The sequence below is a fragment of the Peromyscus maniculatus genome, chromosome 6 (genome assembly GCF_049852395.1).
Source record: "Peromyscus maniculatus bairdii isolate BWxNUB_F1_BW_parent chromosome 6, HU_Pman_BW_mat_3.1, whole genome shotgun sequence".
NCBI lineage: Eukaryota > Metazoa > Chordata > Mammalia > Rodentia > Cricetidae > Peromyscus > Peromyscus maniculatus.
This window is the reverse complement of record NC_134857.1, coordinates 132,356,430-132,370,544: the sequence shown is the minus strand read 5'-3', so window position 1 is coordinate 132,370,544 and position 14,115 is coordinate 132,356,430. Positions and strand designations below refer to the sequence as shown.

The following is a 14,115-nucleotide window of genomic DNA, read 5'->3' as shown; positions in this document are numbered from 1 at the left end:
CATACAGAACTCTAGAGACCATGTTCAAGGTCTCTCTGCCTCTCAGAAGGGCACAAGGTAACCAGAAATGATGAACCTAAACATAAGATTCCATTTTGGTTAATAAAGTAACACTCTTGAAGTTATAGATCAGCTAGTTATCTTATAGAACACATTCTAATCAGCCTGAGGTTTTTACAAAAATGGTTTCAGGTTAAGTCCCTTGATAACAAGCTATTTGGCACATTGCTATGAAATTTCTGTAATTAAACAGTGGCCAGAAGTCCCAACACTAGCTTGCACTGGCTAACAACAGTCAATCAAAGCTTTAGTCTCTAGAGAAAGGCACCTACTATGTCAAAGTATTCTGAGGAGGGCAGAAAGCAAGAGCTATCCTCAACGGGAAATAGTCACTTCAGAGGTAAGGAATATCATTTCACATATATCACATGTGTGTGTACTTACACACACACACACACACACACACACACACACACACACACACACATACACACACATACTTTCCTTCCTTTGAGTTCTATATGTAGTGCAGGCTAGCTTTAACTTACTGCTTGGGAGATAAGAGAGTTTTCTGGTAAGGATGCTTGAACTTTCTAGGAGAATTAGGAAGCCTACTGGAAAATGTCCTCATTGATTTACCTGGGTAAACTCTGAAGAGCTAATGATATTCTCCAGGTCTTCCATGTTATCCAGAACAAAGGCACTATTAATATTCCAAGTCTCATCCCCCTTTCCCCCCCTGCTACTTTTCTTAGATATTTACCACTTCACTTGCTGCTCAATTCAAGTGGGGTACAGAGTGGATAAAGAAAGGATCAATAACAGCTATAATGCAACTTCACCACGCTCGCCTCTGCCTTTGTCACTTGCCCATGGCCCCCCTCACACAGAACCCTTCTAACACCATTTCATCTCCTCCCCATGCAAAGAAGCACATTCCCTTCTAGGCCTCAACTGCATTACCTACTACTGGAACTACAGAAGACCACAGCAACTTGTCACACAAGGAACACTAAACAAAACTGCTGCCCTGTTCTGGCTGCTGACAATGAGTACAGGAAGGAAAGTACCCTGTGAAATATGTTAAGTCGGCTGGATTTAGCTTTGTTCCAAAGCCGGGCATGCTTTAAAATCTTGAAAGCACAACTACTTGTTCTAGAGAATAACAGTAAGTATGGACACACCATCAGAGCAGAGACAGCGTCTCCCATGAACTTTACTATCTAAAGACTCACAGTAGCGGTCTGACTGTTGTTTATTTTTCTGCTTTACTTATAGGTAATAAATACTCATCAGTTCTCACTTCCAATTACAATAAATGTAAGTTAAACTTCAATGTGTTAAATGAACACAAACTGAAAAAATTTTAAAGCAATTTATTTCTTTAATGTACCAAAGCCTGGAGCTCTCAAAACTGAAGGTTATATACTAAATACCTATGTAAATGCAAATATAAAACTAAAAATAAGTTAATTTTATAAAAAAAACTATAAAATACAATGCAAATTTAATTATATTCATGATTTGTGATTGAAAAATATGAGAAATTCATTAAGCTTTATTTTTAATAAGCAATGCTCATTAAAGCTTATAAACCTCTGAAGTGATTTCAGTTAACTGGCTTCCTTAATCATTCTTTTCTTTACACAACAATCTGAACAAGGCACAAAATCTTTCTCTGTGATTCAGTAATTCAACTTCACAAAAGAGACTACTGAATCAGACATCTGTCATTAATAGTGAGAATTACTTTAAAAGTGTATGTATATATGAGTGAATATATAAAAATGTGTGTATGCACACAAACACAAATAAAACACTATCAAATAGAACTTATGAAAGCCTGTGTTTTTCTTCATGATTCCAGTTATAAAACTAAAACACTGATTAAGTCTCTTTCTGTGTCTTTTGTTCCCTAAAAAAGGTTTTCGTTCTAGCCACCGATTACAATTAAGCCCAACTACTGGGCTGCAATCACCAAGCAGCTGTCTTAGGAGAGGACTAATAAACTGTAAAATGCTAGAATAAATAAACAAAACATCTTTGGAGGCCAATGAGAAGAGCTCATCTTACAGGGAGTATTTTCTGGCATTTCAAACTGTTGTAATTCACACAGCCTTGAAAGTTCACATTAGAAGCATGTCCTGAAGCTCGATAGAAACCCAGACTTGCATTTGATACTTAGAACCGAAGGGAAAATGGCAAGAAAAAAGAAAGAACTGCAGAATATGAGGCCCTATCCAACCAATTCATACATGCTGGAGTATGAGAAACACCAAGATCACTGCACTCAGGCAGTAGCCTAACATCATAATTCAATCATCAGGTTGCAAACCAAATTAGATACATAATTCTCTTTAATATTTTACTAGATTCTAATGATTAAAACAAAACATTATAAATAAGGCCATGATCACTTTGGCTAAAGAAGCATCCAACAACAGATTGTACAATTATCTTATACACTTAAAGTAAAAACCTAATCAAATTATGAAGGCCAAGTAAAACAAATCTGTTATATTTTTCTTCCTCTTTCCTATTTTTGCATAAGCATACATGAAGTATACATACATTTTGCAATTATCTGATAAACTGAATATAAAAGCCATTCAATAAGGGACTTTTAATGAAGTATGTCTACATTATTCCAACCAAATTTCAATATTGTTGTGACAAGCTGATTTATTTAGCAAAGTAGTACAGACTAAAGCTGTTATTTTCTTTATTTTTAGCTAAATACAAAGTCACTAAAAAATCCAATAAAAAGGTTTGGGCATACAATTCTATTCTTGCCAACTATGAAGTTGCTATGGGAATAGAAGTGAACCCATTTGCCAATCAGCTCAGGAACACCCTTACTAATAAACTAAGAGACCTGGTGAAAGACTTAGCCATGCCCATTTGCTAATAGAAACTGAATTATTATTGTTATAGAAATAAGGGAAACCTGAGTTCACATTCTCATGTGGGAAAAACCCAACCTAGTAATGAGACTAAACTGGTCTATGTACCCACCAACTAATAAGCAGCAGCATTTTCTGGAAAACAGGGAGAGAATATGACCCTCACTAGAATTAAGCACACTTTGTCCTCTAGTCTCCCCCATCCTCCTACATTCTCATACTACTGAAGAGAATGAAAAGGAACAATCAACCAAACTTTTTCAGCCTGTCTACGCTGAGTTCCAAATCTCCCTAAATCCACACATCCTAACTCTTATCAGAGTTCCACTGAACCACCCTCCCCTAAACTTGAATGTACTTTCATAAAAACTATAAAACTGAGACAGTGTTAGCTCTTCCTGATCATAAACCTCTAGTCCCCATGCCTACACCCACATAACTGAATCAGAACCAAAGAAACAGGACAGATTAAACAAGAAAGGCCCACCCACTAGAAACAGCTCATGATGCAGCTCCACTTTTACTCAAAAACTATTTCTAATACCTGTAATCTTTGGCTCCTGCTCTACTCACCAAAAGTGTCCCAGTTTACTTTAGGAATTGAGGAGTTGGCAATTAACACCAATATTATTTTATTTTTATTACCTTGTTTTTCTTGAGACAGGGTCTCGCTATGTAGCTCTGGCTGTCCTGGAACTCACTATGTAGACTAGACTGGCCTCCAGCTCACAGAGACTCACCAGCCTCTGCCTTCTGAGTGCTGGGATTAAAGGTGTGCACCACCACACCCCGCTAAGTAACACCAATATTATCATCATCATATTAGTTTTATTAAGAGAACAACTTGTAGAAAACTGGTCACAATAACCTTATATTTTCAGGTACAAAGGCCAAAGTCAAAAGAAAAACCGAGTAAGGGTAACTGAGAGGTGTCACCAATATGACTTTCTTGCCAGTCTATAGCATAAGCTGTGCTCAGGCTTTGCTTCTCATACAAGTCTCTTGAGATGTAGTTTTTGAGACACGGTCTTGCTGTGCAGTCCTGGATGGCCTGAAGCATACTATGTAGCCCTGGGCTGGCCCTAAAACTCTACCAATCCTCCTGCATTCCTGGTGGTGGGATTTCAGGTGTGTACTGTCACAACTAGTTACACAACTCTTTTAAAAGACAGATTATTTCAATTGTACAATTAACACTATTGTAGCAGAACAGCACCTGTGACCCTTTCCACTCGATTTATAAAAGGTTAACAGTCACCACTTTGAAGTCTGGAAATTCTATCATGCAGTTATAAATAAAGGGATCTCTTCTTTGTTATCAAGAGTGATATAAGAGATGACTGATAAGACTGACAGCTACACAGGAAGACAGAGAATAGATTCAAATGAATACACGCTTAAGACAACTGAGAAGAGAAGTCAAAGAATTTCACACTGCTCCTTAAATAAGTACATTTCAAAGACAAGTTTAATGGTCTAGTCTCAAGATACCAACAATCATTTCATTTATTCATTTGTCGAGAAAAAAGAAATGGAAAACTATTTAATCTTCAGTCCATTCCCTACAGCTCGAGGATGCCATAAAACACGAAGGCAGAGAAAGAAGGATGTCAAGTAACATGTCTCCTCCCACCAAAGCAGATAAAATCAAACCACAGTTGTCTTCTCTACTGCACAACCGAGTAACTTACCTGCATAACCAAAGATCTATCATTGTGGAAACAGTCTTTCTTTTCCTTCTATCCTGAAGGAGATGAAGCTATGATCTACAATAGCGCTTAAGCTTCAGGCTCTGGGCTTCAGCCTCGGGGAATACTAGAACCTCTTAAACGCCTCTCTTTAAAATAAAATGATAAAAAAAAAGACATTAAATAAGGAAATTAATTTATGCTAACAATTTACTGTGACTACAGAAGTACACAGAGGCAGCAGCATCTTCACAGTGATGTTTTTGTGCTTCCTGGTTAAGTAGCCTCAGGGGCACTAAGCAACCAGGACAGAACTTGGAAGAAACTTGAAATATAACAAATCCTTACAAACAACTCAATTATTAATTTGAGTAAAATATGACTCAACCCTTTCTTGCAATTTGCTCTAATCTAAGGCATTTTCCCCCTCTTAAAGATGACCTAAAGGATTTCTCGAGGATTTCCTAGACTTAGGACTGAATATAAACCTAGGGCCTAAACAACACAAACCACAGGTTATGCATACAGCATGAATCCTCTGCACCATAGCACCCGTGATACTAAGTCCATTACTTTTTTGCCAATGCATTTTCTTCTTCCTTTTGTTTTTTGGTGGTGGTGTTGGTTTTCTGTTTTTGTTTTTGAGACAAGATCTCCCAACACAGCCCTGGTTGTCCTGGAACTAACTGTGTAGATCAGGGACCCTCAGAGACCCTCCTGCCTCAGGTCTTCCAAGTGTGGGGATTAAAGGTGTGCACCACCATAGCCGGCCATACAGATTCTTAACAAGAAAAAACTTGGAGTCAGATGAATGGGATTGGGATGCATAATATGAAATCCACAAAGAATCAATAAAAAGTTAAAAAAAAAAAAAGAAAAAGTTTTCGGAGTTAAATACTCAGTCTGATATTTTAATTAACCTAATAACATTCCAATTCTTGGCATATTATAATTAACTGCAGGTTTACTAGTATGTTAATGATATCTTTTCAGAGAATATATGCTGTAACTAATTGGATTATTTAGGAGTACCATCCGCATATAACAGTACTAGAAAAGAGATAAGCAGATGTTTTTGACTAACCTTGCCATTTTATTTTAAGCATTAAATTAGATATTGTTAAATAGGTACTATTTTAAGTGAAGTATTATAATTAAGGGCTGATGCAATTATCAAATCTTGTAAACCAGGGTTCTATCTAGTAAAATGAATAGATTAGTGTTAAAGGTGATGTTAAAGATCTATTTAAGCATAGCCAACAGAATCTAAATAAGTATAATGATCCAATGCCAGCTATACTTACTTTAATGTACATAATAAGCTTTGCATTACTGTAAATGCTATAGTATTCTGCTGGTTTGAGTCTTTGTTTTTGTTTTGCTGAGACAGGGTCTCTCTATATAACCTGGGCTAACCTAACTCACAGAAATCCATCTGCCTTTGACTCCTAAGTGCTGGGATTAAACATGGGAGCCAGCACACCTAGACTGTTACTTTGTTTTTTGAGATAGGGTTTCCAGTAGCCCAGCTTGACCTCAAACCTCCCTATGTTGCTGAACTTGAACTCCCAAGGGCTGGGGTGCACAAATAATCACACCTGATGTTTCTTTTGCTGGTTTTCAGGCAGGGTCTTTCTAGGCCCTGGTTGTCTGGAACTCAGGATGTAGATTTTGCTTCCTGAATGCAAGGATTAAAGGCATGCACTTCCACATCCAGAACTTCTGTAATACTTAAAGTAGATTTTATTTACTTATTTATTTATTTTGTGTTTAAGCGTGCCCTCTCATTCTAATATCCTATAGAATTGACTTTAGGGCTGGAGAGATGGATTACCAGTTGGGAGCATTGGCTGCTTTTCCAGAGATCCTGAGTTCAATTCCCAGTACCCACAATGGTGGCTCACAACCATCTATAACTAACTATATTCCCATGAGATTCATACCCTCTTCTGCTGTGCAGACAAAACACCCATTAACATAAAATAAATAAGTAAAATTAAAATAAAAAAAAGAACTGTACTCTACATTTTTACCCTTGAAATCCCTTATTACTCTTCCTACTTATATTAATAAATTAATAAGTAGGAAGAGATTGCTTCTCAGAGAGGAACAGAGGTATGACCTACCAACTATAAATGCAACCTCTCCTTATAAATTCTACAGTGTACGAAGTGAAAACCTGCTATTTTCCCCTCTATTTGTTTAAAGCTCTAAATTAGCATGAAGGGGTACACAGGGAAAATATGACTCTACAAAAAGTAAGCTGACTTGAAAGTTTAGCCTCATACTGAAGACTCCGACTCATAACTTCCTTGCCCTCCCCAGATGTCCATCACAACACAGAGCAGGACACAATCCATAGAGTGATGACCACCATCAGCACCTGAGGCTCCATGCACACTGAAGGGCTGAAGCACTCTAAAATCCCAGGGACACTGCTAGTCATTTCTCAGGGGGGCTCAGTTCAGGGTATCATTCACTGTACTTGCCAAATAAGAATATCTGCTATTGTTATCTTCACAAAAGAACTCATAAGTTATAGCTGAGTTCTAGTTTTAGACAGGCTCCTGTGGACATTTAAAGCCTGATACACTGGAAACACCAGCCAATGATGACTTCTATCTCACTTGGCCTTAGAGAATATCATATTCTTTTCTTACCTTTTGAAGTGTTTCGCCTAGTACTTAATTCCCAAGCATCTGTATTTATGTGTCATCACTGTTAATGTCCATGTTACACTGAGACTTCAGGAATTATTTATACGGCTGCACTAGCACTTGTTATCTGTGAAGGGAAATCACAATATGGTCACTATGACTATGTTACTGTTTACAGATTTATGAATAACAAAAATACTTCAAGATACATGTAACAGACATCATTCTAAGTTCCTTAACTAATTCCTTCTATTTACCATGATATATATTACCAGAGAGAGATGATTTGTTAACATTCTTACATTTCTGTCAAGTATTCCCAATTTAAATTTTTGTAAAGCAGAGGGCCTTATATTGAAGACATACCTCATTTTTGAAGTTCACAATCAATCAGTTTTTAACAAGAAAGCACCTTTTGGTGTTTTATGATACTATTAAGAAATCAATACGATACTTAGAACCTGACAGGGGCCAGAAAGATGGCTGAACAGGTCAAAGTATGAAAACACACACACACACACACACACACACACACACACACACACACACACACACAATAAATGTGGAAAAAAAAATGAAGTGATGGGGCCAGGAAGATGGCATCATTAATAACAGCTTGCCACACAGACAAAGGACCTTAGGTGAAATTCCCCAGGGGTATATGTGTAGTGGGTAGCCATTCCAGCTTTGATCTGGAAATTCCAACCGCCATTGAGGCTTCGGCAACTGTCACGCCTACAAGGCGGGGCCAAGGGAGGCGCCTGGAGACCCAAGATCAGGATGGGCAATGCGCCCTGCTCCTGTACCCTAGACGGTGGAGGTTGACCTAGCAGAGCTTCAGAGAACACCGCTGGACTGCAATACACCTTCCCCAGACCCTACAACCTACCTATCCCTTCATTTGTAAGTTACCCACTAAATAAATCTTCCTTTTTAACTATGTGGAGTTGTCTTAATAATTTCCACAATATATATATGCCTGTAATCTAAAGCTGGGGAGGCAAGAGAACAGGGAGATTGATGGGTCTTGATGGCCTGCCAGCATAACAAACTGTTAAGGCTCCAGGTTCAGTGAGTGACTCTATCTCAATAAGGTTGAAAGCCAATGAAGAGGACATCTAATGCTGCCCCACAAAGAAATAAAGTAGGGGGAGGGGGAGTTCCTCTTAAATATAACTTGAAAATTCTTGATAGGGGCTGTCCAGGCCCTGTCCAGTTGGAGTGTTGTTCAGGACAACAGTATAGCACTTGTCTACCATGTATGAGGTCCTAGGTCTGATTTCAGGCATCACACACATGTACACACAAAAGCCCACATGCACATGTGCACATAGTTCTTTTACAGTAGTCTTACACCCTCTACAGGACTAATGTATCAGAACAGACAGGGAACTAATGATTTAAACAAAGGTGGAGCTAGTGTGGTAGCTCCTGACAGTAACCCCAACACTCAGGAGTCTAATTAGGCAAAAGGATGCAGAGATCCTGCCACTCTGGACATAGGAGTCCTGTCTCAAAATCACTAACTTAAGGGGACAAGGACATAGTTCAGTGACAAGATACGGACTTAGCATGTGTGGGACTCTGAAGTCACTCAAAAACACCCCTGAAATCCAGGTATTTTTTCCTAAAAATCAAGTTCTTAATGCTGGACAGTGGTGGCGCATGCCTTTAAGCATGGTCTTGGGAGGCAGAGGCAGGAAGATCTCTCAGTTTAAGGCCAGCCTGATCTACAGATGAGTTCCAGGACAGCCAGGGCTACAGAGAAACCTTGTCCTAAAAACTGAATGAATGAATGAATGGATGGATGGATGAATTCACTTAAAACAGCCGTTGCTGATCACATACCTAAGATGCATCCCTGTGATCAGAAGGATGGCAGGAAGAATATGAAGTTGAGTTTTACCAGGCTCAACGGTGAGCACCCCCAGTCCTGTTGCTCAGGAGGCAGAGCAGGAGGACTGACTGCCTGAGCCCTGGTAAACACTGCACTCCAAAGTCTTAAGTCACTTCAATCCCTGTACCAGTGTGTGTATGTGTGATTTAATGTTTATTTCATACATACCAAAGAAAAATGCCTATACTGCCACTCCAAATTCCCACATTATCGAAAAGTCAAAAGCCATATAGAAAAAAGCATAGGTAACTATATACCTGTTTTGTGGATAAAAGAATTGTCAAACCAGGTATGGTGGCGCACATCTGTGGTCTCAGCACTTAGGAGGTAAAGGCAGGAGGGTAACAAGTTTAAGGTCATCCTCAGCTACATCTGCAGATAGATAGATGGCCTGAGCTAAATGAGACCTTGTGTTTAACAAAAGAAAAAAATTAACATCAGCCTAATTATTTCCTAAAACTCAAAGTAATTCAACTAACCAAATACTCACACCACCTTCATGATGCCCTTCCTTTATTCACATAGATTTCAAAGTCAGGCTTTCCACCAAAAAAATAAAAATTAAAAATGCTGTATTATTTTCTGAAGCAGAGAAAATGCTTTGAATTACAACGACATTTTTCATTTGGATTCTTTTATTTTAGTAAAAAGGTCTAGGCACTTAAAAAAATAGCTATTTGTCTTTTAAATGCACAAAACAGAAACAAGCTATGTAAGCCTTGTTCTTAAAGCCTTATTTTATTCGATCCTTGCTACAAAGCCTCGGTTGTTTTCCTGTACTAATAAATTCATGGGCTATTCAAGCATTCAACAGCAAATCTAAAAATCAATCTTCACTGCAAAGAATTCTCTTCTCTACTACTTGCCACTGAACACTAGAACTACTGTGCTCATTGGATTATAGGACCTTAGATTCATGACATACGAGAGTCCTTCAAAAAGACTACAGCAACTTCCCTACAAAATATCAGCTCTGGTCAAAAGCAAAGGGATAAGCACAAACAGTATTAAAAATAAACTACAAAATTCAGGCTAAACTAACTTGAGTTGCAAGATACTGCAATATTTTGTGTTGTTAAAGGCTTGGGGGGGGATCAAATAAAAGGTTATACTATAAACTCATTTTAAATACCCAATTCCCTACTTATTCTAAGTAAAAATACTAAGTATGTGTTGTATAGCATGATTTTTAAAATTGTAAAAACCATTAAAATAATGGTCAAAGATATAAACACTTTTCCTAGGCATTCTTTCATAATTACTTTCCATTAAAAAAAAAATAAGAAAATTACTATTTGGTATAAATAAAGTCTGACCAAAAAAAAATCCTACTCCCCTGGTCCCCAGAATGTTCAAAGCCACAGATTAAACTGGATGCCCTCTACAGGTCCAGAAGTATGGCTCAGCAGAGAGAGGAATATCAGACCCAGAGTAGATAGATGTTTGATTTTCTGTTATGGATAGTCACATTGCCTACAGTCATTTCATCTGTAAAATGTGGACATACCACCTGCTTCCACCTCAGGGAACTATTGTGAAGTTCAGAAGAGACCACATCTGTGGAGTACTTTCATGAATCTGCTTCTATTCCAGACCCAGTCCATCAAGAAACACAGATTCAGCAGGTCTAGACATTAGTTATATAAAGCTTCATTCTACTTCAGCACATCTCAATGCAGGGCTGCTACTACAATGATGGCCATATTTTACATCAGCTTCTAAAACTTTATGGTGGCCGTAAGCATCAACCGAGTATGTGTTATAAAGACTATTTCTAAACCACATCCATAGAAATTCACACTGAAAGGGGCAACAAAAATCTTCATTTTATCAAATACATGGGGGATTGATTCAGACGCACAATTCATCCTTTTAAAAATTCTGCACTACATTTTTTCTCCTATATAGTTCTCAAACTGTTTCTCACTTCTGTAACACAGTCACTCATGATCATTTTCCTATGTAAGCCTGCATCATCAATCATGTGGATTACTAAGTATGATAGTTAGTGTTCTCTATGAATTTGATAAATTCTAGACTCACCTGGGAAACAGGACTGAGCTGCCTGTGGAGGATTATCTTGTGCTAACTGAAGCGGGAAGACCTGCCTACTATAGATTGGACCACCCCCTGGGCTGGAGACCCTATAAAGCAGAGAAAAACATGCCAAGAAATGGCATACATGTGTTCATTGCTCTTTGTGTGACTGGGGACATGACCTGATGCTTTAACTTCCCCTACCCTGATGGATTTTAACCTGGAATTGTGAGCTTAAATAAACCCTTTTCTCCTTGAAGTTGTTTAATCAGAGTATTTTATCACAGCAACAAAAACTGAAATTAAAGACAACTCCTTTAAATCGTGTCCCTTTCAAAGCAATTTATCAAAAAAGAAAGGAAGGAAAGAAAAAAATAGTATGAAATATACATTTGACTACTTCACTCTCCTAAACTTTTTTTCAAACTTTCCCCCTCCAAGGCAGGGTTTCTCTGTGTAACAGCCCTGGCTGTCCTAGAACTAGAACAGGCTGGACTCAAACTCAGAGAGAGCTGCCTGCCTTTGCCTCCCAAGTGCTGGGAGTAAAGGCGTGTGTCACCACCACTGGGCCAAACTTTTTATTTAATTATGTATGTGTGTATGTACGTGTGACTGTGAAGTGTAAGATGCCCCTGAAGCTGGAGTTACAGGCAGATTTAACTTCCGAGCCATCTCTTTAGCCCCATATCTATCAAGGACTCCCACTCATCTCTGGTCACAGAGTAAATGGAGTAAAATTTGGCTCCTACCTGAAACAACTAAAAATTTGATCAAAAATGCATGCAAATTACTTTACAAGTAAAAGACACTACAGGACAGTGATGAGCGAACAAAAATAATCATGTCTACAACTATCCTGGAGCACTGCTTGAAGGGGCTAATCAGTTAATCAGTGACAAATGCAATGGCTTTCTAGAGCTAAGATCAAGCTCTAAAACCTGGGGAGGTCATGGGAGCTGGAGTCCCCAAATGGGAACAAGACTAGAAAACCTACCAATGTATTCCTTCCACCTTGAGCTGAACCCGATACTAAGCAGAAACTTCCATGTGGTAGGCCCTCACTTATTAAACGTGCTTCTTGGGGCAAAGTAAGCATACTGAACACTTTCCTGAGCTACATCCAAAGCTAGACAGGGAGAGCATGTGAGACTGATGCATTAAGTCCAGACTCCTCCTGGATTCTACTCCATACTTTTACATGAAGAGTTGGACAAAAAAGTCACAGACCGCCGAGCAGTGTTGGCGCTCGCCTTTAATCCCAGCACTCGGGAGGCAGAGGCAGGCAGATCACTCTGTGTTCGAGGCCAGCCTGGTCTCCAAAGCGAGTTCCCAGAAAGGCGCAAAGCTACACAGAGAAACCCTGTCTCGAAAAACCAAAAAAAAAGAAAGTCACAGACCCAACTTACGACCTTTACTCTACATCTGGACCACAATAGCAGTACTCATCTTCCATCCCTCTGCTTGTGGCAGAAAATGGCACACATCGACCATCGACTCACTTTGACTGCTAAGAGGAAAATAAAATACCCAAGAGCTGGGCAGGTAGTGGGGGATGACAATATTCTCAATTTGTAGTACTTCAACCTTATTTTTAAGCTTCTGGGAGCCTTATTTGTTTCACCTGTGGAATGAAGATTAATGTTTTTAAACACACTTGTAATATAGTAAGGAAGTGAGCCAATCACATCATGAATACTAATGGTCCCTCTTGAATCCATCTTGTTCCCTTCTATTTCTACTCCCTAAAGTAACCACCAATTAGACATTCAACATCAAACTGTTTTTGTCAGTTTTTGAGTTTTACGTAAGATTCTATATCACAAATACTCAAGACCTAGAGTGTTTTAATAGGGATACAAACTGTACCTGGCCTTCCCATCTGTCCTTACTTCCAGTCTACATCTCCCCAGTTGTTCACTGCCAGTTTGCTTCTTTGGCTGTCATAAAATATCCTGGCAAAACAAATTCAGGGGAGATGAACTCAGGGAGAACGGATTTGTTTTAGCTCCTAATTCCAGGTTACAGTCCATCATAGTGAGGGAAGGCAGGGTAGCAGGAACAAAAATAGCCAGTCAGATCCAGTCAGGAGCAGAGAGAATGAACACATGGATGCTTGCTTATGTCAACTCAATTTCTCTAGTCATACAGTTCAGGATCCCTTACCTGAGGAATAGAGGTCACTCACTGTGAGTTGAATTTCCTACCTCAACACAGTTAAGAAAATCTGATCAAGACTATCCCTTACAGACACGCTCTTCTAGGTGACTCTAGATTGTGCCAGGTTGAAAATTAAAACTAACCACCACACTAACTAAATCTGGATTACACAACATAAACCAGGTCTTCAAGCACAGCTATGTATCAGTCATCTAATGAAATACACACACACATATACAGAGAGAGAGATTTGTAGTTCCACAAATGTGAAATTTAATCTAAGTGTAATATATTTTTGTAATTTTATAATTTCATGAAGTACAGGTATATATAAAGAAAAGCGCACAAAGCCAAATATAGTGGCACATGCCCATAGTCCCAGCACTCAGGAGTCTGAGGCACAAAAATTAAGAGTTCAAGGCCAGTCTAGGTTATATAATGAGATCTTAGAAGTTGTTTGGAGTAGTGGAACAATATAAACAGAAGCCCTGAAATGAGATAAGGCATTTAAAAATTATGCCAAATAAGATTGAAACCTAGTGGGCAAAGAGTAAAGTATCATGAAATAAATTTTCAGTAAGCCAGGAACCAAACTAGGAAGGACTTTGTAGGCTATCGTAGAAATCTATTCTATAGTTGACACGTTTCTTTACTTCTCAAATGTTAATTTAGAGGCCTATTTATTCTATTACAGAATTATAAAGAACAGAATCTAATAAATACTTTTCAAAGATTATACTGGCTGCTGTATGAATTTGGACTCATGCCTAACAGGA

The 14,115-nt window shown here is 38.5% G+C and overlaps 1 protein-coding gene across 4 annotated transcripts in view; it reads right to left on the bottom strand.

Annotated features, from left to right (window-relative positions):
• Zzz3 (zinc finger ZZ-type containing 3) overlaps nt 1–14,115 on the bottom strand; it is a 68,868-nt gene that overhangs the window by 33,833 nt on the left and 20,920 nt on the right. For all 4 annotated transcript variants that reach the window (XM_076575251.1, XM_076575252.1, XM_076575253.1 and 1 more), the window contains exons 2-3: nt 7,252–7,375; nt 4,595–4,740 (exon numbers count right to left, since the gene is read on the bottom strand). The gene's annotated coding sequence lies outside the window, so the exon portion shown is untranslated. The remainder of the gene's footprint in view (nt 1–4,594; nt 4,741–7,251; nt 7,376–14,115) is intronic.